A 22,481-nucleotide genomic window follows, 5' to 3' on the forward strand; every position below is an offset into this window, starting at 1 on the left:
GAACTTGCGAGTTTCAACAATCTTGCTGGCAAATACTTATAAATGTCAGGTACTCCAACTTTGAGCTTTGAATTTGAGCTTCAAATTTGAATCACATTGAATCTCAATTACTTCCATTTGCATGTGAGATGGCATTTTTTCTATTGCAGTTGAAAAAAATGGCTGAAAACTAAGAAAACTCAAATTTGATTTTAAGATTTTAACTCTTCAAACACTTATTAAAATTCAGTCTTAAGACATTGAAATTTTCTGCATACTTTTATCTTGCAATTTCAAATTTCAATCCGACAAGTGTTATATCGACCATGAAGGATAGATCTTGTAACCACATTGGATTCGACAACAGGCTGATGTCTTGTCCTTCGATATCTAAAAATGTAAGTATTTCATCTTTCAAATTCCAATTCCTTTCAAGAACCTTGGAGCAGGATAGCCAGTGCACTTCTGTATAGTATTGATAAAGCAGAATATTTTCTATCTAAATCTTGTAAAAAAAGCGGAAATGTTTTTTTCCGTCATGGAAGGAGCTCCATCCATCACGACAGATGTCAACTTTGATAGAGGTAGATTATATTTTTGTAGAAGTTCATAAACATAATTGAGTATATCTTCTCCAGTTGTTGTGTCATCATTTCTAATACTTTGTCAAATATATTTAATTCCATATAACAAACACAAAGAAGAATAGCAAACTGAGATACGCCACTGATGTCCGTAGTCTCGTCACAAGCGATGGAAACAGCATTGAAACTTGATGCTTTTGTTTTTGATCTGACCACTTGTATTACAAGCCAAATCATTTACTCTTTGAGTGACTGTATTTCGAGACAAAGAAATGCCTTGAAAAGCCTTAACGCTTTCTGGACAACCAATTTAAGCAGCTTTTATCAGACACTGTTTTATAAAATCACCTTCAGTGAAAGGTTTTGAATGTTTGGCTATTAACTGCAATAAAACGTAACTTGCATGTACCGCAGTTTCGGTTTTTGTGTTAAACAAGCTGTTGTTTTAGTCCTGACTTTAGCACTTTTAACTTATCTTATCTCATTAATGCTTCATACTGGTCGGAATTTGGTTTATGTCACTCATATTGACATCTGGGGGTAAATGTATGAATCTCCGGATTCTTCATCTCCGGCGTGTTCAGCCTCTTCAGCGCTTAAATTTAAAGCGGCGCTGCATTGTAAAGGGAAACTTCCCTTTACAATGCAGCGCCGCTTTAAATTTAAGCGCTGAAGAGGCTGAACACGCCGGAGATGAAGAATCCGGAGATTCATACATTTACCCCCTGATGTTATATAACTTTGGAACACTGACTGCATTATTGCACACTAAGCAAATCATTTTATTATTTACTTCACAGCAAAAGTACTTTAATTCCCACTTCTCTGGATAAATACGATGTTTCTCTGTAATTTTTCGTTTAGTACCACTCTGTTTTGATAGAGACATGGTCGCTACCATAAGCAAAAACTAAAAAAAAATTAAATAATTGTCAGCACAAACGGGTAATACATTTGACAAGCAATTGACAAACTGTCATTTAAATGTACTTGGACACCAACTTACCAAACCAAACTTGCCACCCTGCAAAAAATAAATTTGCACCCTCCTCTTTTAGAATTTATTTGTTCATTCAGTAATGCTTTTCTTCTTTTAATACAAATCATATAATAACCTCTAATAAAGAGAGTAAAACAAATAAATACATTAAACAGCAAACATGCATTGCTACATGAAGAATATGTATTCTTTGTAATAACATTGTACATGTTTGGCAAATTAGTTTGAAGAGAAGTATAGAAGAGAAAAAAATGCCCCCTCCATCATCACACTGTGTCCCTCCTCCATCACAGTGTCTCCTTCATCACATTGTGCCCTCCATGCTGCTTTTACTCCCCATCATATGTGTCCCCTGTTTCACATTGTGTCCCCTATGATGCTTTTACTACCCTTCATCTTTCTCTCCTGTTTCACACTGTGCCCTCCCATGCTGTTTTTGCTCCCCTTCATCTTTCTCCCCTGTTTCACACTGTGTCCTCCATGCTGCTTTTGCTCCCCTTCACTTACCATTCTATTGCATTCTTTCTTCTCTTCTGTGTTCTTAACTTCTGTCTTCTTCTCTTCTTCATGTGGCTTCTCTCTGTGCGCTCCTCACTGCAAATATGGGGCGTGATGACATCAGGGCGGGCCCTTTCCAGTTAATGACTTTCAACCTGCATATGAAAATGATGATCATTATCACCTGTTTGGTATGATTGGTTAATCATACACCTGAATATCTGAATCTGAGTTTGTGCAAATGTATCTTGAAGAATTGATGCTGTTTTGAAGCCAAAGGGTGGTCACACCAAATATTGATTTGCTTTAGATTTCTCTTCTGATCATTCACTTTGCATTTTGTTAATTGATAAAAATAAAATATTACCATTTTTTTCACATCCGCGTAAAACTTTGGCACAGTATTGTATGTGTGCGTGTACAGTGCATCCGGAAAGTATTCACAGCACTTCACTTTTTCCACATTTTTTTGTTACAGCCTTATTCGAAAATGGAAAAAATTCCTTTTTTTCCTCAAAATTCTACACACAATACCCCATAATGACAAAGTGAATTTTTTTTTTTTTCGATTTTTGCAAATTTATTAAAAATATAAAAATTAGAAATCACATGTACATAGGTATTCACAGCCTTTGCTCAATACTTTGTTGATGCATCTTTGGCAGCAATTGCAACCTCAAGTCTTTTTGACTATGATGCCACAAGCTCGGCACACCTATCTTTGGGCAGTTTCGCCCATTCCTCTTTGCAGCACCTCTCAAGCTCCATCAGGTTGGATGGGAAGCGTCAGTGCACAGCCATTTTCAGATCTCTCCAGAGATGTTCAATCAGTTTCAAGTCTGGGCTCTGGCTGGGCCACCAAGCACATTCACGGAGTTGTCCTGAAGATCCGTTGATACCTTGGCTGTGTGCTTAGGGTCGTTGTCCTGCTGAAAGAAGAACCATTGCCCCAGTCTGATGTCAAGAGTGCTCTGGAGCAGGTTTTCAACCAGGATGTCTTTGTACATTGCTGCATTCATCTTTCCCTCTATCCTGACTAGTCTCCCAGTTCTTGCAGCTGAAAAACATCCCTACAGTGAAACATGGTGGTAGCAGCATCATACTGTGGGGATGTTTTCGGTATTGGCCTGGTGATGAGCGGTGCCTGGTTTCTTCCAAATATGACGCCTGGCATTCACCTAAAGAGTTCAATCTTTGTCTCATCAGACCAGAGAATTTTGTTTCTCACGGTCTGAGAGTCCTTCAGGTGCATTTTGGCAAACTTCAGACGGCCTACCATGTGCATTTTACTAAGGAGTGACTTCCGTCTGGCCACTATACCATACATGCCTGATTAGTGGATTGCTGCAGAGATGGTTGTCCTTCTGAAAGATTCTCCTCTCTCCACAGAGAAATGCTGTAGCTCTGAAAGAGTGACCATCAGGTTCTTGGTCACCTCCCTGACTAGGGCCCTTCTCCCCCGATCGCTCAGATTAGATGGCCGGCCAGCTCTAGGAAGAGTCCTGGTGGTTTCGAACTTCTTCTATTTACAGATGATGGAGGCCACAGTGCTCATTAGGACCTTCAAATAAGCAGATATTTTTCTGTACCCTTCCCCAGATTTGTGCCTCGCGACAATCCTGTCTCGGAGGTCTACAGACAATTCCTTTGCTTGGTTTGTGCTCTGACATGCACTGTTAAGTTTGGGACCTTATTTAAACAGGTGTGTGCCTTTGCAAGTCATGTCCAATCAACTGAATTTACCACAGATGGACTCCAATTAAGCTGTAGGAAGCTGTATAATATAATTATTAAGCTGTAGGAATATCTCAAGAATGATCAGTGGAAACAGGATGCCGCTGAGCTCAATTTTGACCTTTATGGCAAAGGCTGTGAATACTTATGTACATGTGATTTCTTAGTTTTTTATTTTTAATAAATTAGAAAAAAATCTCAAAAAAAAAACTTTTTTCATGGTGTCATTGTGTTTAGTATTTTGAGGGAAAAAAGGAATTTATTCCCTTTTGGAATAAGGCTGTAACATATCGAAGTGTGGAAAAAATGAAGCGCTGTGAATAGTATATATATATATATATATATATATATATATATATATATATATATATATATATATATATATATCGGTGCTCTACTTAATAATCCAGATAGTTGATATATAACAAACTTAGATATGTCATAAATTCACTCCTCATATACAGGTGGCTGCCTTACTCCCAGTGCCACAAGGTAAGTCCAGAGAGAATATTTAAAAACAAAGAAATAGGGATATGTGCTATTACAGTAATTGTATCGTTTTCAAATAAGCATTGCCCAAGCGATTGTATTGTGTTTCTAATGCACAAAGTGATTTATTTTAGCAGATGTAAATAGTCAACAATTCAATACATTATTATATTATGATACAGTACAGTACAGCCAATACCAAAATATACATTCATACCGCTGCTATCGCATGCGCTCGCTGCACTAACCATGGGCACCGCTGGACAATGATTCACCCTTGAATACTGTGATCAGTGAAGACTGAGAGAGTCGTGGGGGTACAGCTATGATTATATATGCAGTCAGTGTTATAGAGTGAACAATAGAGATGACGTAGCTTGCTTCTATAGGTCCAGACAAGGTTGGTTCCAGGGTAAACAGGTCATAGGCTGATTTAATCTTAGGAATCCAAATGTGGGGGTCGTCTCTCCAGGGGATGGGCTCCAGTTACAATGAATTCCTTAGCATTTCACATTCTGATATCACTCTGGCTATTTATTCCCTAACATCAATAACTAGAGTATGCAATATGCGATCACTTCGGCGATGGAACCGGACAGCTGCTGATGAATAGGGGATTAGTATGATATCAGACATGAAACATTTCCCATAACCTGAACCTTGGATAACACTAAAGTGTACATATAATCATAATATATTGTCACTCACCGGACTGTGAGTGCTTCTTCCCGGACATTTAGGAACCGTGGCCGTCCTCCATCCTGAGGGACTGCGCATGCGCAGCCCTTTCTATTTCTCCAGTGTATGTTCCTTTAACTTAATTGGCAGATCAGGCAACCTCCCTATATTAAGCACCTGTGGTCATCACCACATTGCCTGATCTTGGAGTCTCATTCCCCATGAGTCTCTGAAGGTGTTCCTGTGTTTCCTTGTTTATTCAGCCCTGCTGATTCCTGTGGTTTCCAAACCACTTCTACCTCTGTGGTTTCCAAACCACTTCTGCTACTGTGGTTCCCATACCACTTCTACCATCTACTGTATCATCGTGACTGTGAGCTGATTCCTATCCGCTGCCTCCGTGCACTACAGTCTTCTAATCACTTCAACTCTACCATGTATCATTGGGACTGTTAGCTGATGCCTATCCGCTGCCTCCGTGCATTACAGGCTTCAACCACATCCACTCACCTGTTCATGTTTGTGACTGCCAGCTGATTCCTATCCGCTGCCTCCGTGCACTACAGGCTTCAACCTGCAACTCGTCTGTGTTTCATCATCGTGACTGTTTGGCTGATTCCTATCCGCTGCCTCCGTGCACTACAGTCTTCAACCTGCAACTCGTCTGTGTTTCATCATTGTGACTGCTAGCTGATTCCTATCCGCTGCCTCCGTGCACTACAGTCTTCAACCTGCAACCCGTCTGTGTTTCATCGTGACTGTTTAGCTGATTCCTATCCGCTGCCTCTGTGCGCTTCAGTCTTCAGTCCTTGTCTACTCTACCGTGTTTCCTTGAGTCTGCTGCCACTATTGCTACCCGCTACTCTCCGTGATCATCTGTTCCAGTTCAACTCTGCTCCGGTGTCCCATCGTTACTGCACCTGCTGGTTGCTATTGGTTACCTCCGTGTTCCCGCAGAGACCCGCTGCTGTTACTTCTCAGCGCTACTCATCCATCTACTGCTGATCCGCTCTCCACGCCTTCCTGTGTTCCCTGCTGGTCTACCTACCTGTGCGCTGCACCTGCTAGACCCCTGCTTCACCCATCCAGGGACTTGTATCCTGCTGGCCTCCTGCCCTTCAGGTATCTCTGCACTCCTGTCTGACTGCCTTCTCCTGAACCACGGTATGCATACTTCCCATTGACTGTGCTGTGTATTGCATACCTTGCTGGACTGTGTTGGTTCTCCTCTGGAGTGTACTATCTGCTGACTCTACTGCCATCATTGACTGTGTTATCTTATGCCGGATTACTTCAAGAGACTTTCTATATTGGCAGTGTTGTTCAGTCATTTATACATTTATATTGTGCATATTACTGTGGATCAAAGTCAAGGTGCCCGTGTATATATTGTGTTGCAGTCTCTCCCCGTGCACCTCCTCACATATATATTCAGTAGTACAACCTGCTAGTGGCAGACCACTGACTCCTGTTTACAGTTTCACCTGTTCCAGTATCCTCTCACATAGCAGTGGTACATCTTGCTAACGCAGACCACTGACTCCCCGGATACCTCCACTTGGACTCCATTCCTTCACTCTGACAGCGGTACAACTTGCTATCCGCAGACCGCTGACTCTCATCACCTCCTCGTTTCTGTTGGACATTCCTCCTCACTATAGCAGTGGTACAACTTGCTACCGCAGACCACTGACTACCTTCACGTGTCCTTTGTCCATACAGTTCCTCGTGTATTACTACCTCCATATTGCCAGTGCTGCTAGTCATAGACTTTCCTGAGCATCTCATCATCTGCTATTTCCTGTTCCGTGATCACCCTGCTACCAGAGTACCATATTACCACCTATTCTGCTCTGGTAAGCCTATCACCTGGTGATCCCTGGGTAAAGACTCCTAGTGCCCGTGACAGTAAGATCAGGCCATGACAGACCCAGATACGGAACCTACTGCTAAAGAGATGCTGCAGCATCTGGTCAGCCGTGTGGAGCAACAGGATGCTCGCCAACAGCTGTTACTTCAATGTTACCAATCGTTAACCTCCCAAGGAACATCTGGACAGACTGTTACAGCTAGTATTGAAGCTCCTGTGCTTTCCTCCGTTTCCCCAGTGCCATCCCAGGTGTCTACAGCTCCTACGCTTCACCTGCCTACTCCGTCAAAATATGACGGGGACCCCAAAACTTGTAGAGGTTTCCTTAACCAATGTTCAGTCCATTTTGAACTCCAACCTCAAAATTTTTCTACCCATCGTTCCAGAGTGGCCTATCTTATCTCATTGTTTTCTGGACAAGCCCTGGCTTGGGCCTCCCCTCTGTGGGAAAGAAACGATCCAATTCTACAAGATAGTGCCAAATTCATTTCCACGTTCCGAAGTGTGTTCGATGAACCAGGTCGTGTGACCTCCGCTGCTTCCAGCATTCTTCGTTTGCGACAAGGCTCCCATACAGTAGGACAGTATGTCATTCAATTTAGGATCTTAGCCTCTGAACTTCAGTGGAACACTGAAGCATTAGTTGCCGCCTTCTGGCAGGGGCTCTCCGATAAAATTAAAGATGCACTGACTACCCAAGAGCTTCCTTCGTCACTAGAAGATTTGATCTCTCTTTGCCATCGTGTAGACATGAGATTTCGTGAAAGAGAATCTGAGAAAACAACTTCTGCTAAAGCACCTCTTCGTTTAAACCCTCAATTTCGTCCAGTTTCACCTTCTGTGATTCCCATGGAGATAGGACGTTCCAAATTATCTTTAGAAGAGAGGAAACGAAGAGTAAAGAATAGACTCTGTATCTATTGTGCTGATTCCACACATATGCTCAGTTCTTGCCCTAAGAAATCGGGAAATGCCAGGCCCTAACTAGTTCTGGAGAGGTGAAGTTAGGGTCCCTGGAGTCCTCTCCATTGTCTATGAAATCTAAAGTCTGCGCTTTCGATGTTACGATTTCCTTTGCTACCAAATCCTTTGAGTCACAGGCATTGATTGATTCCGGAGCAGCAGGAAATTTCATTTCTAAATCACTAGTGAATCAATGGTCCCTACCAGTGATCACTTTAAAAACACCCATTACTGTGACGGCTATAGATGGATCACGTCTCATCAATGGTCTCATCACCCAGAGTACGTCTCCAGTAACCCTTCAGATTGGTGTACTACACCATGAAGAAATTTCGTTTTTAATTCTTCCTGTTACGACAAGTCCGATTGTCTTAGGCCTTCCATGGCTTCAATGTCACTCTCCCCAGATTGACTGGCGCACCCCTCAAGTTACGTCTTGGGGGCCTGAATGTCACCATCGTTGTCTCTCTCAAGTTATTCCTCTTAAAGTACAGCAATCTTCCATCTCATCTTCCTCCCCGGGACTCCCTCCTCAGTATGCTTCATTTGCCGATGTGTTTGATAAAGCTCAGTCTGAACGTCTTCCTCCTCATCGTTCTTGGGATTGTCCGATCGACCTTCTACCTGGCAAGACTCCTCCCAGGGGTCGGGTCTATCCTCTCTCGTTACCTGAAACTCAAGCCACATCTGAGTACATACAGGAGAATCTCCAGCGTGGGTTCATTCGACCTTCCACCTCTCCCGCTGGAGCTGGGTTCTTCTTCGTCAAAAAGAAGGATGGATCATTACGCCCTTGTATAGATTTTCGTGGACTCAACGCCATTACTATCAAGAATCGGTATCCCATTCCGCTGATCACTGAGCTATTTGATCGCATCAAGGGAGCTCGGATATTTACTAAGTTGGATCTTCGTGGTGCCTACAATTTAATTAGAATCCGTTCCGGTGACGAATGGAAGACCGCGTTTAACACCAGAGATGGGCATTACGAATATTTAGTAATGCCCTTCGGGCTGTGTAATGCCCCCGCGGTTTTCCAGGGTTTCATCAATGAGATCTTTCGGGACTTATTATATGTATGTGTCGTTGTCTACCTGGACGACATATTGATCTTCTCACAGGACCTGTCTTCTCATCACCAACATGTGGCAGAGGTCCTCTCCAGACTACGGAAAAACTCGTTGTTCTGTAAATTGGAAAAATGTTCATTCGAGTTACCCCAGATTCCATTCTTGGGGTATATAGTTTCCGGAGTTGGCCTGAAGATGGATCCAGACAAAGTAAATGCTGTACTACATTGGCCTCAGCCAACTACTCTTCGTGCCATCCAGCGTTTTTTAGGTTTTGCCAATTACTATAGACGCTTCATTCAAGACTTCTCATCCATTGCATCTCCCATTGTGGCCTTAACTCGGAAAGGGGCTAATACTAAGCAATGGTCATCTGAGGCTCTCCAAGCCTTTCAAATCCTCAAAGAGTCCTTCTCGTCTGCTCCCATTCTGCGACAACCTGATGTGACACTCCCCTTCTTCCTAGAAGTAGATGCCTCTAATGTGGGCTTAGGAGCTATTCTCTCCCAACGCTCGGAGCAACAAAAATTACATCCTTGTGCCTTCTACTCTCGGGGTCTTCTGCCCGCAGAGAAAAACTATACTATCGGGGACAAGGAGTTGCTGGCCATCAAAGCTGCATTAGAGGAATGGAGATACTTGTTGGAAGGAGCTCGCCATCCGGTGACGATCTTCACGGATCATAAGAACTTGTCATATTTGCAATCTGCTCAATGCTTGAACCCTCGTCAAGCAAGATGGTCTCTTTTCTTTTCCCGTTTTGAATTAATTATAACCTTCAAACCAGCTGCTAAGAACAAGAAAGCTGACGCTCTATCTCGAGCTTTTGTGACGTCCTCTGATGTAGAAGAGGTTCCCAACCATGCTATTCTAGACCCCAAATGTATTTCTCTGGCTGCTTCATCCACCAAAATGCTACCATTTGGGAAGACCCTCGTGCCTCCTACTCTGAGGAGGAAAATCCTTTCGTGGTTCCATGCCTCTCGTTTTTCTGGACACGCCGGTGAACATAAGACCTTTGAGATTCTCTCTCGTAGTTACTGGTGGCCTTCAATGAGGAGAGACGTCAAAGAGTTTATTGCTTCCTGTGATTTATGTTCTCAGTTCAAATCCTCCCGCAGAACTCCAGCAGGGTTGCTGCGACCACTACCCATTCCGTCCAAGCCTTGGACCCATATTAGTATGGATTTCGTTACTGATTTGCCACCAAGTAAGAATCACAATACTATTTGGGTAGTGGTAGACAGATTTTCGAAGATGGCTCATTTCGTCCCTCTGTCCGGTTTACCTTCCTCGTCTACTCTGGCTGAACATTTCATTAAAGAAATCTTCCGCATCCATGGATGTCCGTCTGAGATTGTGTCAGATAGAGGAGTACAATTCGTTTCCAGATTCTGGCGGGCCCTTTGTAAAACCTTGGGCATACGATTAGCACTCTCATCGTCTTACCATCCGCAATCTAACGGACAAACGGAACGAGTCAATCAAGATCTTGAGACTTTTATTAGGATGTTCTCTTCAGCCAACCAAGACAACTGGGTAGAATTGCTCCCTTGGGCTGAATTCGCCCATAACAACATGTACCATGAGTCATCATCCAAAACTCCATTCTTTGTGGTCTACGGTCACCATCCGTCTTTTCCGGAATTTCCTGCCCTCCCGCCCACCCAAGTTCCTGCTGTGGAGACTGCTTGTCAAACCTTCAAAAATATCTGGTCTCAGGTCAAAACCTGTTTAAAGAAGACATCTAATAAATATAAGTCTTTCGCAGATAAGAAGAGGCGGGCTATTCCACCACTAAAAATTGGAGATCGTGTCTGGTTATCTACCAAAAATATTCGTTTGAAGGTTCCATCTATGAAATTCGCCCCTCGTTTTATTGGTCCATATAGGATCATTCAAGTTATCAATCCAGTATGTGTTAAACTTCTTCTTCCTAAGAATCTTCGGATTTCCAATGCCTTCCATGTGTCCTTGCTCAAACCTCTCATCATCAACCGTTTCTCGACTCCTCCCTCAGCACCGCAGCCAGTTCAAGTTCATCAGGAGGAGGATTTCGAGATTACTGAGGTATTGGATGCAAAAATTTCGCGAGGAGTCCTCCGTTTCCTCGTTCATTGGAAGGGCTTTGGTCCTGAAGAGCGTTCATGGATCAAAGCTGAAGATCTTAATGCTCCTGCCCTTCTGAAGAAGTTTTATTCCAAAAATCCGGACAAGCCCGGTTCCAGGCGTTCTGTGCCCACCTTTAAAAGGGGGGGTACTGTCACTCACCGGACTGTGAGTGCTTCTTCCCGGACATTTAGGAACCGTGGCCGTCCTCCATCCTGAGGGACTGCGCATGCGCAGCCCTTTCTATTTCTCCAGTGTATGTTCCTTTAACTTAATTGGCAGATCAGGCAACCTCCCTATATTAAGCACCTGTGGTCATCACCACATTGCCTGATCTTGGAGTCTCATTCCCCATGAGTCTCTGAAGGTGTTCCTGTGTTTCCTTGTTTATTCAGCCCTGCTGATTCCTGTGGTTTCCAAACCACTTCTACCTCTGTGGTTTCCAAACCACTTCTGCTACTGTGGTTCCCATACCACTTCTACCATCTACTGTATCATCGTGACTGTGAGCTGATTCCTATCCGCTGCCTCCGTGCACTACAGTCTTCTAATCACTTCAACTCTACCATGTATCATTGGGACTGTTAGCTGATGCCTATCCGCTGCCTCCGTGCATTACAGGCTTCAACCACATCCACTCACCTGTTCATGTTTGTGACTGCCAGCTGATTCCTATCCGCTGCCTCCGTGCACTACAGGCTTCAACCTGCAACTCGTCTGTGTTTCATCATCGTGACTGTTTGGCTGATTCCTATCCGCTGCCTCCGTGCACTACAGTCTTCAACCTGCAACTCGTCTGTGTTTCATCATTGTGACTGCTAGCTGATTCCTATCCGCTGCCTCCGTGCACTACAGTCTTCAACCTGCAACCCGTCTGTGTTTCATCGTGACTGTTTAGCTGATTCCTATCCGCTGCCTCTGTGCGCTTCAGTCTTCAGTCCTTGTCTACTCTACCGTGTTTCCTTGAGTCTGCTGCCACTATTGCTACCCGCTACTCTCCGTGATCATCTGTTCCAGTTCAACTCTGCTCCGGTGTCCCATCGTTACTGCACCTGCTGGTTGCTATTGGTTACCTCCGTGTTCCCGCAGAGACCCGCTGCTGTTACTTCTCAGCGCTACTCATCCATCTACTGCTGATCCGCTCTCCACGCCTTCCTGTGTTCCCTGCTGGTCTACCTACCTGTGCGCTGCACCTGCTAGACCCCTGCTTCACCCATCCAGGGACTTGTATCCTGCTGGCCTCCTGCCCTTCAGGTATCTCTGCACTCCTGTCTGACTGCCTTCTCCTGAACCACGGTATGCATACTTCCCATTGACTGTGCTGTGTATTGCATACCTTGCTGGACTGTGTTGGTTCTCCTCTGGAGTGTACTATCTGCTGACTCTACTGCCATCATTGACTGTGTTATCTTATGCCGGATTACTTCAAGAGACTTTCTATATTGGCAGTGTTGTTCAGTCATTTATACATTTATATTGTGCATATTACTGTGGATCAAAGTCAAGGTGCCCGTGTATATATTGTGTTGCAGTCTCTCCCCGTGCACCTCCTCACATATATATTCAGTAGTACAACCTGCTAGTGGCAGACCACTGACTCCTGTTTACAGTTTCACCTGTTCCAGTATCCTCTCACATAGCAGTGGTACATCTTGCTAACGCAGACCACTGACTCCCCGGATACCTCCACTTGGACTCCATTCCTTCACTCTGACAGCGGTACAACTTGCTATCCGCAGACCGCTGACTCTCATCACCTCCTCGTTTCTGTTGGACATTCCTCCTCACTATAGCAGTGGTACAACTTGCTACCGCAGACCACTGACTACCTTCACGTGTCCTTTGTCCATACAGTTCCTCGTGTATTACTACCTCCATATTGCCAGTGCTGCTAGTCATAGACTTTCCTGAGCATCTCATCATCTGCTATTTCCTGTTCCGTGATCACCCTGCTACCAGAGTACCATATTACCACCTATTCTGCTCTGGTAAGCCTATCACCTGGTGATCCCTGGGTAAAGACTCCTAGTGCCCGTGACATATATAAACTAATAATAAACCAAATACTGTCTGCTCATAAATTACTGTGTAATGGATCCAATATGAATATGAATTACATAAATAACTAAATGTTGTCATGCGAGTGTGTGCGTGCATATTTTACCATGCGATCGCACCACGCGCTGTGTTAGGTGGCGTACGGATCTGTGTTACGTGGCGTACGAATCGCAATCGCACGGCAAAACAATATTAACCAACATACTTTCGTTCATCCAATTATACGACTTCGACAGTGCCTAATAGTGTAAGTCATCACAAACACATTTATTCCTATATGCGTACCAGATGTGGAAAAGGACATGCGTACATCAACAAATCTGTAATGCTGGTCCACTCCAACGCATTTCTCAAATGTATGTAATCATCTCATATATCAAAAAAACAGGAGAAAAATATAATGTAGTAAATATTACAATGTATTAGAACCTATGTGAATCCCACCACCAAACAGCACACTTCTCATGTGATTAAGCGTACCAAAAATATTAATATATAGGCTTATCTGTAGTTCTTTTTGTTGGTCCTCATTGGTATCCTTCTACACTTGTGGGCAAAATAAAGAAACCCCATATGGTGTAGTATGTTCTTACAGCCGTTTCATTGCTCAAAAAAATAACACTCACAAGAGGGTGTTCAACAGTGTAAAAAACAGCAGAGAGGTATAGAAGAATGCTTATTGAGAAAAGAAAATATTAATATTTATTCATAAATAAAACATTTTCAAAATAAAATAACACAAAATAACTTTAAAGCAAACTATATAAAATTACCTTTATACAAAAAAAAATTGCCAAAAAATGTAACATTAAAATACAAAACGATGGATGTTGGTTTATTTGCATGAGTAGAGGTATCCAAGATGACATGAGGAGTGAGCCGATAGCGATGGACCACCTCAGCAGCTGACATCCCAAAGAGGCACGTGGCATGAAGACACGCTCCGTGGGCCGGCGATGTTGTGCTAGTTGCTAGTTTGGAAGTGGTGGATCCAGCTCCTCAAGAAAAGCTTCCACATCCAGTTCTAGATAACGCTATATATGTGAAAAAAATAGATGAAGGGTACAATTATAAAATATTACCTGAACTTTTCCAAACCTTGTGTTTGGAATATAGACTCGAAAGATTAAAAGCATACTTACAACAAAATCAGCCAGAATATTGCTCCTTCTTGTTTTTTAGTACAAGAGGGAAAATGAGAAAAGAAGATGAATAAACAACTAGTAAGAAGTGAGAGCCATGGCAAAGTGACAAAACACACCTCAAGAAGCATCTTCACCCCAAAGTAACATAAAGAAATTATACACAGACACAAGAGTATGAAGTCCTGGATACTTACCACACAGTCAAATTATATGGGGGTCGAAGGATCAAAAACAGAAACAAACTTTACAAAGAATGTTTCATAATGATTTCTAATTAAAGAAGTGTATGCAGCTGTACGAGCCGCCGCGGATCAGATGACGAGTTGTTGCAGGTGCATTAGAACAGCGCTGTTTTACTTGTATGTGTTGTGAATCTAAGAGTATACAAGGCATTGGTTTTATTATGATTTCTATGAATGTTTTGGAGTTTGTATTTGCTTGCTGATTGTTAGGTGATTAATTAGCATTAACACTTTGCCGAAAACCACCCCAAACAATGACCGATCATTCATGTAGGTGAATAAGAGAATGTGTATATATTTGTTATTGTTTCTCACTAAGCCTTGATGTTGCCACTAGTGCCTGTGTTGTGTTATATGTCTGTAAGGATCACTATTATGTGTTCCATATGTGATATCTAGCACTTTATATCCCTTACAGGCATGGAGTATTCTTATTGTTTGGTACTATTATATATAATGTTTGAATCCTGAGTCACAGTCGTATCTGTGTGGACTTTGTATGTTCTCCCCATGTTTGTGTAGGTTTCCTCCTATGTGTTTCTTATTGAAGAGTACGCTAGGATTTGTATTTCCTCCTGCTGTTTCTGTTGAATATTATAAAGTCTCTGTTTCTTTAGGTTTGAAAATTAATAGCCGTTGAATTAGCATTCATATTTATTTCCAATACAAAATTACAGGTGAGACATCCTTCATGTCTGAGAACCAAAATATGTGTGTAATTCTCATTGTTTATCCTTGATGTTGCCACTAGTGCCTGTGTTGTGGTGTGTTGTATATTTGAGCACTATTATCTAGCTCTTGTATCACTTGGAGCTATGGTGTATTGTTGTGCTTGTCGTTCTAGTCTATATAATGTGTCTATCTTTCCATCTGCACATTGCATTGGTGGTTAGCATTTCAGCTACCAACATTGGGTGTCATGAGTTTGATTCCTGACCTATGGCATGGAATATCTGTAAATGTTTTTTTTTTATTTGTGTGGAGCTACAACAGAGACAAGCAGCTGATCAAAATAAAGTTAATTCAAACAATTAGAAAATGTCCAAAGATAAGAGATACACAGCCAGACCAATGCAAAAATGGCATGTAACAAAGCATGTGAAAAAGTATGCCACCGCCAAATGAAACCACATTTTAAAATAGAAATACATTTTTATGGCTGACAACAGACAGTTTATACAACTAGATAAACGCAAAAAACACCTAAGTCACCAAAAAACACTGCAGAACCCCAAAAAATGACAAACAAATTATTGTCCAAGTATTCAATATAATACATCAACCACTTTATATTGCAATTTATTCAAACTGTGCATCTACCATGGATTTTTGTGCAAAATAGTACACTGTATATTAATGAAAACAAAATAAATCAGTGGTTTGTTATGAGAGAAGTGTATACAGGTGTATGTTGTGCATATTTACCCTTAGTGAGTAGGGGTATTTTAAACAGACAATGTCAACTGTTTAGTGTTATGGCTTAGTGCTGCTGCTTAGTGCTGCTGCTATAGCATTTTGACTTAACATGACCCAGAGCTTCCTTAAGTGTTAAGCATAAATTTAAGGAAAACGCTAAGTACTACTTATTATCTATCGGACGGATCCAGAGGTGAGCACCTACTTTTCTTAAGTCATTACGATCTCCACCAATTCCGCACCCTTTCCCCGCCCTTTTTTTTTTTTTTAGGTCGGAGAGCTTCTTAAGTGCACTTAAGACCAATTAGTAAAGTTTAACAGATACTACAGAAGTGTTAGTAAAAATTAAATAATATCCTAAATGATCAAATTTTTAGTACTCAACCAACTACATTCCTATACATTGATTACATGGTACACCTATGCAAAGACCAAAAAATGAATATGTAACTGTTGAGTTTTGCAGTATGCAGTCTAATGAATGACATACAGTGTGTGTTTGTGTGGTGTGTGTGTGTGTATATACATATATATATATATATATATATATATATACATACATATACACACACACATATATGTTCATATATGCACACACAATAATATCAAAAACAAAAATACACAATCCTTATACAATAAGTATATTAGAGTCATATGCAATAGTCCAATTATAAAATATAGTGGATATGCAGAGCACATTAGCAAAGCAAATATTTATGTAGTAGAGATGGACTAAATGTAAAAAAATAAATAAACCTCTTCAGATGACAGAACTACTGCCACTCCAGTGTGCACTGCTGTTATTGGGCATACATTGTCAACCCTGGTTTGGGCTTTACTGTGCATGAGCTGACCCCCTGTACATGCTCACAAGAGCCGAGCCTCGAGAGGGGTGCACAGGTATCACTGGGCACTCACCAAAATGTTGCTTTAGTGTAACGCTTTGGTCCTGCAAGTAGTACCTGTTCCGCTACCCGCATGTCATTGGTCTGGAAACTGTCATGTTCCAGTGTCAGACAAACTTCATTCATTTCATTCAGCTATACTCAGTTCGGCACAGGTGCAAATCTATTGCACTTCTAGACCTCCCTCCTTTTCTTATTGGCTGAGCATTTCTGGAGCACTATTTTAACCTCCTGGATTCACCTGTCTGATGCCTGTTCTTCAAACTCACTTCCTGTAGCCTGTGGATCTGGTTCCTGTGCTCCTTGTGGACCTTCCGCTATTCCAGCCTGCTCTCAGTTTGTGGCCTGTGTTGAACCATCGCTGCTCCAGTACCCTTCTAACCATCTCCAGTGTACTTCATCATGACAGCTCCGGTTCTCTCATCGTTACCACTCAGAGCCACTATTACACCTGTGACTCCTCAGCTGTTTCCACTGGTTACTTTAGTCTGCTCTCAGTCTTTGCCTGAGTTGAACTGTCGCTGCTCCAGTACTACTACTACCATCTTCAGTGTACTTCATCGTAACAGTTCCAGTTCTCTCATCACTATCACTCAGAGCCGTTACTACTATTGTGACTCATCAGTTGCTACCACGAGTTACCTCTGCTGCTGAAGTCTGCTCTCAGTCTCTGGCTGTATTGAACTCTTGCTGTTCCAGTACTGCTATTTACCATCTCAACTGTACTACATCGCGACAGCTTTCATTCTCTCACTGCTATCACTCAGAGTCGCTAATACTGTATCTCATCTATTGTTGCTACGAGTTACCTCGGCCACTTCAGTTTCTCTCAGTCAGCTGTATTGAACTATTGCTGCTCCAGTACTACTATACCACCTCTCATGTACTTCATCGTACTTCACCCCAGTTCTCTGACCGTTACCACTGTGGACCGCGACTGCCTCAGTGACTCATCTCCTGTTCCCCCAGTTATCTCCACTTCCTCGTGTGGTCTGCACAATTCTAGTGCTGTACTCCAGCTGTTCCAGTACCTCTACCTATCACCCTTGTGACAAAATAAAACATACCAGAGTAAATTAAGTGTAAATAGTTCAACAGCCAGGTGTTGTCATGGATCATATAATTTTTTGTTACCATTTGCATCAATTAAAGCTGCAATCCCAAAAAGCAGGTTTATTTATTTCTTATTAAATAGCAAGTTCACTAACTTTTAAGGACACGTCTGATTTTCTTAGCTGTCTTTCTATAAATTATTATCTCCTTTTCAAAATCTCTCTCGAGGAGCATCTTGTATGACTGCCAAGTACACAGACCAAGACTCATAGCTCTCAGCATGTCAATGAGTAGCGTTCTAAAATCCTCTCTGCTCACTACATCAAGTGTCATGTGACTGTGGTTGCCATGGTAGTCCATGAATCTGTGCATAATAATAATAATGCAATAAACCATTATTACCAGCCTGAAGAAGCAAACCAAGGAAAAGTACCAACATCTTATAATCTGCCACAAAACTACACCTCGTTTGTACATGGAATTGCTGCTGTAAGAATCTATAGGCCCTGATTTAAAGTTAGGAGCAATCCCTGGACAAACCATGATGCAATGCAAGAGATACAAGAGCATTTTTTTCTATGTATGGAAAATACTGTCTGCTTTTGCATGCAGCACACTATTACTGAACAGCTTTATTTGTAAAACGTGATTTATAGGGCCAGATTCATTAGGGCACAGTATATGGGGCCAATATTTTGATTTTCCGTGCGGCCGAATTCATCAAGCCAGGGATCACAAGATCTGAGGCCTGTTTGTATTCGGGCGCAGGTCTGTGTAATAGTCAGGCACTGCAGGTACGTATGTACCAGTCAGTGCCTGCTGAGGTGGCGAATCGGGCAGAATTACAGCCGCCTGACCTGCCGGCTCTCTAAGGTGTTAAAAAATAGAATTTAAAAACAAAACAAAAAAACATATGCCTGGGGTCCCACCCACCGAATGCATTAACACGAGTGTTGACAGGCTAGTGCTGGTTGCGGTGAAATCAGGGGATAAAAAGCGTGAAATCCCTTCGATGTTTACCGCAACCAGCACTAGGCCAACCAGCCAGGGTGGGTGGCACTATAGCGGGGACGCGTGGCAGGGGTTACTCTGCCACAATGGCAAACCAACCCCAGGCTGTTCAACACAGTGCTGGATTCCCTAGGAAGTGCGGTCCTCAAAAAATATTGTGCAGCACCCCCTCTAAGAAAAATCAGCCCCGTGCTGAAAGCACCAGGTCTCTTGCTACACCCCTAGGGTGGTGGGTGTAGGGTTAAGTGAGTGTAATGTATGTATATGTCAGAAACACTATTTTAGTTTGTGGAACTACAAGTCCACTCAGCCCAGGCTGCCATTAACAGTCTGGGCATGCTGGCACTTGGAGAACCACAAGTGCCACCATGCCTGACACCCAGAGCCCACTGAGATATGTAGTTCCACAAAGTAAAATGTTAAATAAAGCACAAGAGTCTTTATAACACCACATTAGTTTAATAAAAATAAAAAGAAACGTAAATAAAAACACACCTATCTCTTTATAACCACATCTCTTTATTAAAAATAATAAAACTCCAAACACTTATCATCAGATGTCTTGTAAGCTTGCATTCCAATAAGGCTTGAAAAAACCATACCCAAACAAAACCAAAATATTCCAAAAGGTCCTGTAGCTGTCCAAAAAGAACATTTCAGGTCCAGGAGTAGTTAAAAAAGCCCCCCAATAATTATATTTCAATAGTGTAAATATTTTCTTTTCTTCGGTCCAAAGCTAACACTAGCCCCAGAGCTGGAGCAAGAGATATGGCAGGATTGGAAGGTTACTTCCACATTTACAGAACTTGCTACAGCCAAGCTTGGCACGCCCACACTGTACACTGCCTACAACCATATGCCCCTTCCCCATCCCAATCACTCCCCTTTATCGTAGGCTGTAGTGAGTCCCCTTTCTGTTCAAAAAGAACCACACTACTTCACTATTGTTAGCACTTTGACATCAGAACAAATGGACAATGTGTTCACACAGCTGAAAATACATGTTAATCCATAATTGCTAGCAGTGGTGGATATAGACAGCAGTGGCTCCTGTGCAGACCTGAATAACATTTACAGAACCACTGTGCATTACTGCTATGGAGTGTAGCCATAAATGTAAAATATAAATTGACATTGATATTACCATTCACAGCGTCTGTGTGTGATAAAATATGGGAATTGCAAGAAGAAGCTCGGACATGTACATCAACTCCAGATGAATGGATAAAGTACCTGCAGGTGCAGTACCTCTACCTTCAGATAGAAATCCTGAAGCTGGACATTGAGATTAAGAAGAGGAGATTGGAAATCATATAAATCACAGTATTTCATTGTCCCTGAGTGACACATTTTATTTTGTATCTTCTTCTACCAATCAAACAAGTTATATTTGTTCTTGTCTTTTTATTTGCTTTTAAAACCTTTCGATACAATGAAGGTAATACTGAGAAAGATTAGAGTAAGTAATATGTAAATATTATGCATGTTATATCATAAACATATATTCTACAGCAGGTCAAATTGCTTGTTCATTATCAGAGTGGAAGGCCGAAGTCAACTTTCTGCCATAAGAGGTCTAGCTATTAAACAGCACAACATTTTAAAATAGAAGGATAAATCAACGAAGGTGACAATCTTATATTAATGTGGAGCTGCTTTTGATGTGAAATGTTTACTATTTTTACCATAATCCTGCATATGTAGGTGCATCTTTTTTTTTCACTAGTGGTTCCAAAGACTAGTAAGTGAATTAGCACTTGCTTGGCAGACAGATGCACTTGTCTTTTTTGTGGCCAAAAGTACTATAGGATCCAAGATGCAAATCTATTCATGGGCCTCTTTGAGAACAACAATATCTGGCACAACAACTTATTTTGTGTTAACTTTGTTCTGTAATGTTATTGTATCGACATTGTAATCTATTTTATGGTAAGGGGATTGTTCCATCAGAAATTAAAAATATTTCACTTCATATCTCAACAACACCTGGAGCATCTCCTTTCTCTCCAAATTCATTGTGAATACATTAAAATATTTTAGTATTTGTCACAAAATAACAAGGGTTCCAGTTACACAAAAACCTTCCTTAAAGATGCCTTTGCCTAGATATGCACATTAGATACAGACGATGAGACATACAAGCCTCATACTAGATAAGCGATCCAATGAGAAGACCATCTAATTGAAATCTCAAGTCAAACGCTAGACAGCTCACTCAGATAGCATAAATGAGCCTATTTGTTCACAATTCCATTTTGGAGGATTGTGGGTCTGATCAAGTGGTGGGATGAAAATTTAGAAGTGGCAGTATGAAAAATGGAATGGGAATGTAAGTAAATGGCATTTTATAGTATTGCAATGAAGGCAGTAGGAGATGTTGTGGTATTGCATACCACCTTATACACCCCCACTTCTACCATTGGTCTGATGGAAAATGCACATGTTGGAAAGTGTGAAAACATCACTTGAAAGTACTGCCTACTACAACTTTAGGACCTCCCCCTTCATTAATTATAGCTTTTCTCTTGAAATTCTGCTTTTGTACCTTTATTTATGTCTTAAACTAATTATGAGAGTGAGGGGACACTTGGAATTAATTTAGGTGTGTATTTGAGTGCCTTTGGAATGTTTCACTTTTGTGTGTTTAAATGTTCTTATTACATTGATAAAAATACTGATAGAAATGTGCTTTTTCATAAAAGTGCACCTGGAAGTCACAAAATACCTCCCTAATTGTGCATCCTCCAGCCCTTGTTCTTATTTAAACATTGTATACCTAAACTGCATAGTAGGCACATTCAGGTACCTGGCCTGTGTTTAGCTATGAATGCCCCAATCCACCTCACTCCTACCATGAGATTATGCAATATTTTGCATCCCATCAGACACCACCTTCCTAGTCAAAACAAATCAATGCGCTTCCCTGTGATGATATGATACGATATGATATGATGACGCAAAATAACATTTACACTTTATTTTTGAACATTCTTAAATGACCCTTATTGTGTTAAACCAAAAACCATATTTAAAAACTCAAGCAATACATTAATTCAGTCTGAACACAGTGGATGATCATTTACATTAATTGTAAGGAACATCTAGGAATATTTTTAAACATTGGGATATCTTATTGAATGATCAACTAGTAAAGAAAGACCTGAATCCCACTAACAGGGTATATTTTTACTTAGTTATGTATCAATACCAAACTTATCAGTAGCTGGAGATAAGACCCCTTGTTAAGCCTTCAGCAATGATGTTTTTACATATGCATTTATTCCTGTGTAAACTCCACCTAGTGGCCAGCCTAGTGTCAGCTTAACTGAACACTCAGGGCCTCCATAGTTACTTTCCAATGCATCATAGATAATGACAGGATGTCATCATTTTAGATATTACAAGCCAGAAAGTAAGTAGGGGTATGCACCGGCCACTTTTCGTGTTTTGGGTTTTGGGTTCTGATTAGCTTGAGGTTTTGGGTTCTGATTGGTTTTGCCAAAACACCCCACTAAAGGTTTTGGTTCTGATTTTGGGTTTTGGGTTCTGATTTTTTTTTTAAAAAGCATAAAAAGTGCTAAAATCCATATTTTTGGTTTTTTTTCACTCCTACACTATTATTAACCTCAATAACATTAATTTCCACTAATTTCCAGTCTATTCTGAACACCTCACAC

This window comes from Mixophyes fleayi, chromosome 2 (assembly GCF_038048845.1).
Source record: "Mixophyes fleayi isolate aMixFle1 chromosome 2, aMixFle1.hap1, whole genome shotgun sequence".
NCBI classification, from domain to species: Eukaryota; Metazoa; Chordata; class Amphibia; order Anura; family Limnodynastidae; genus Mixophyes; species Mixophyes fleayi.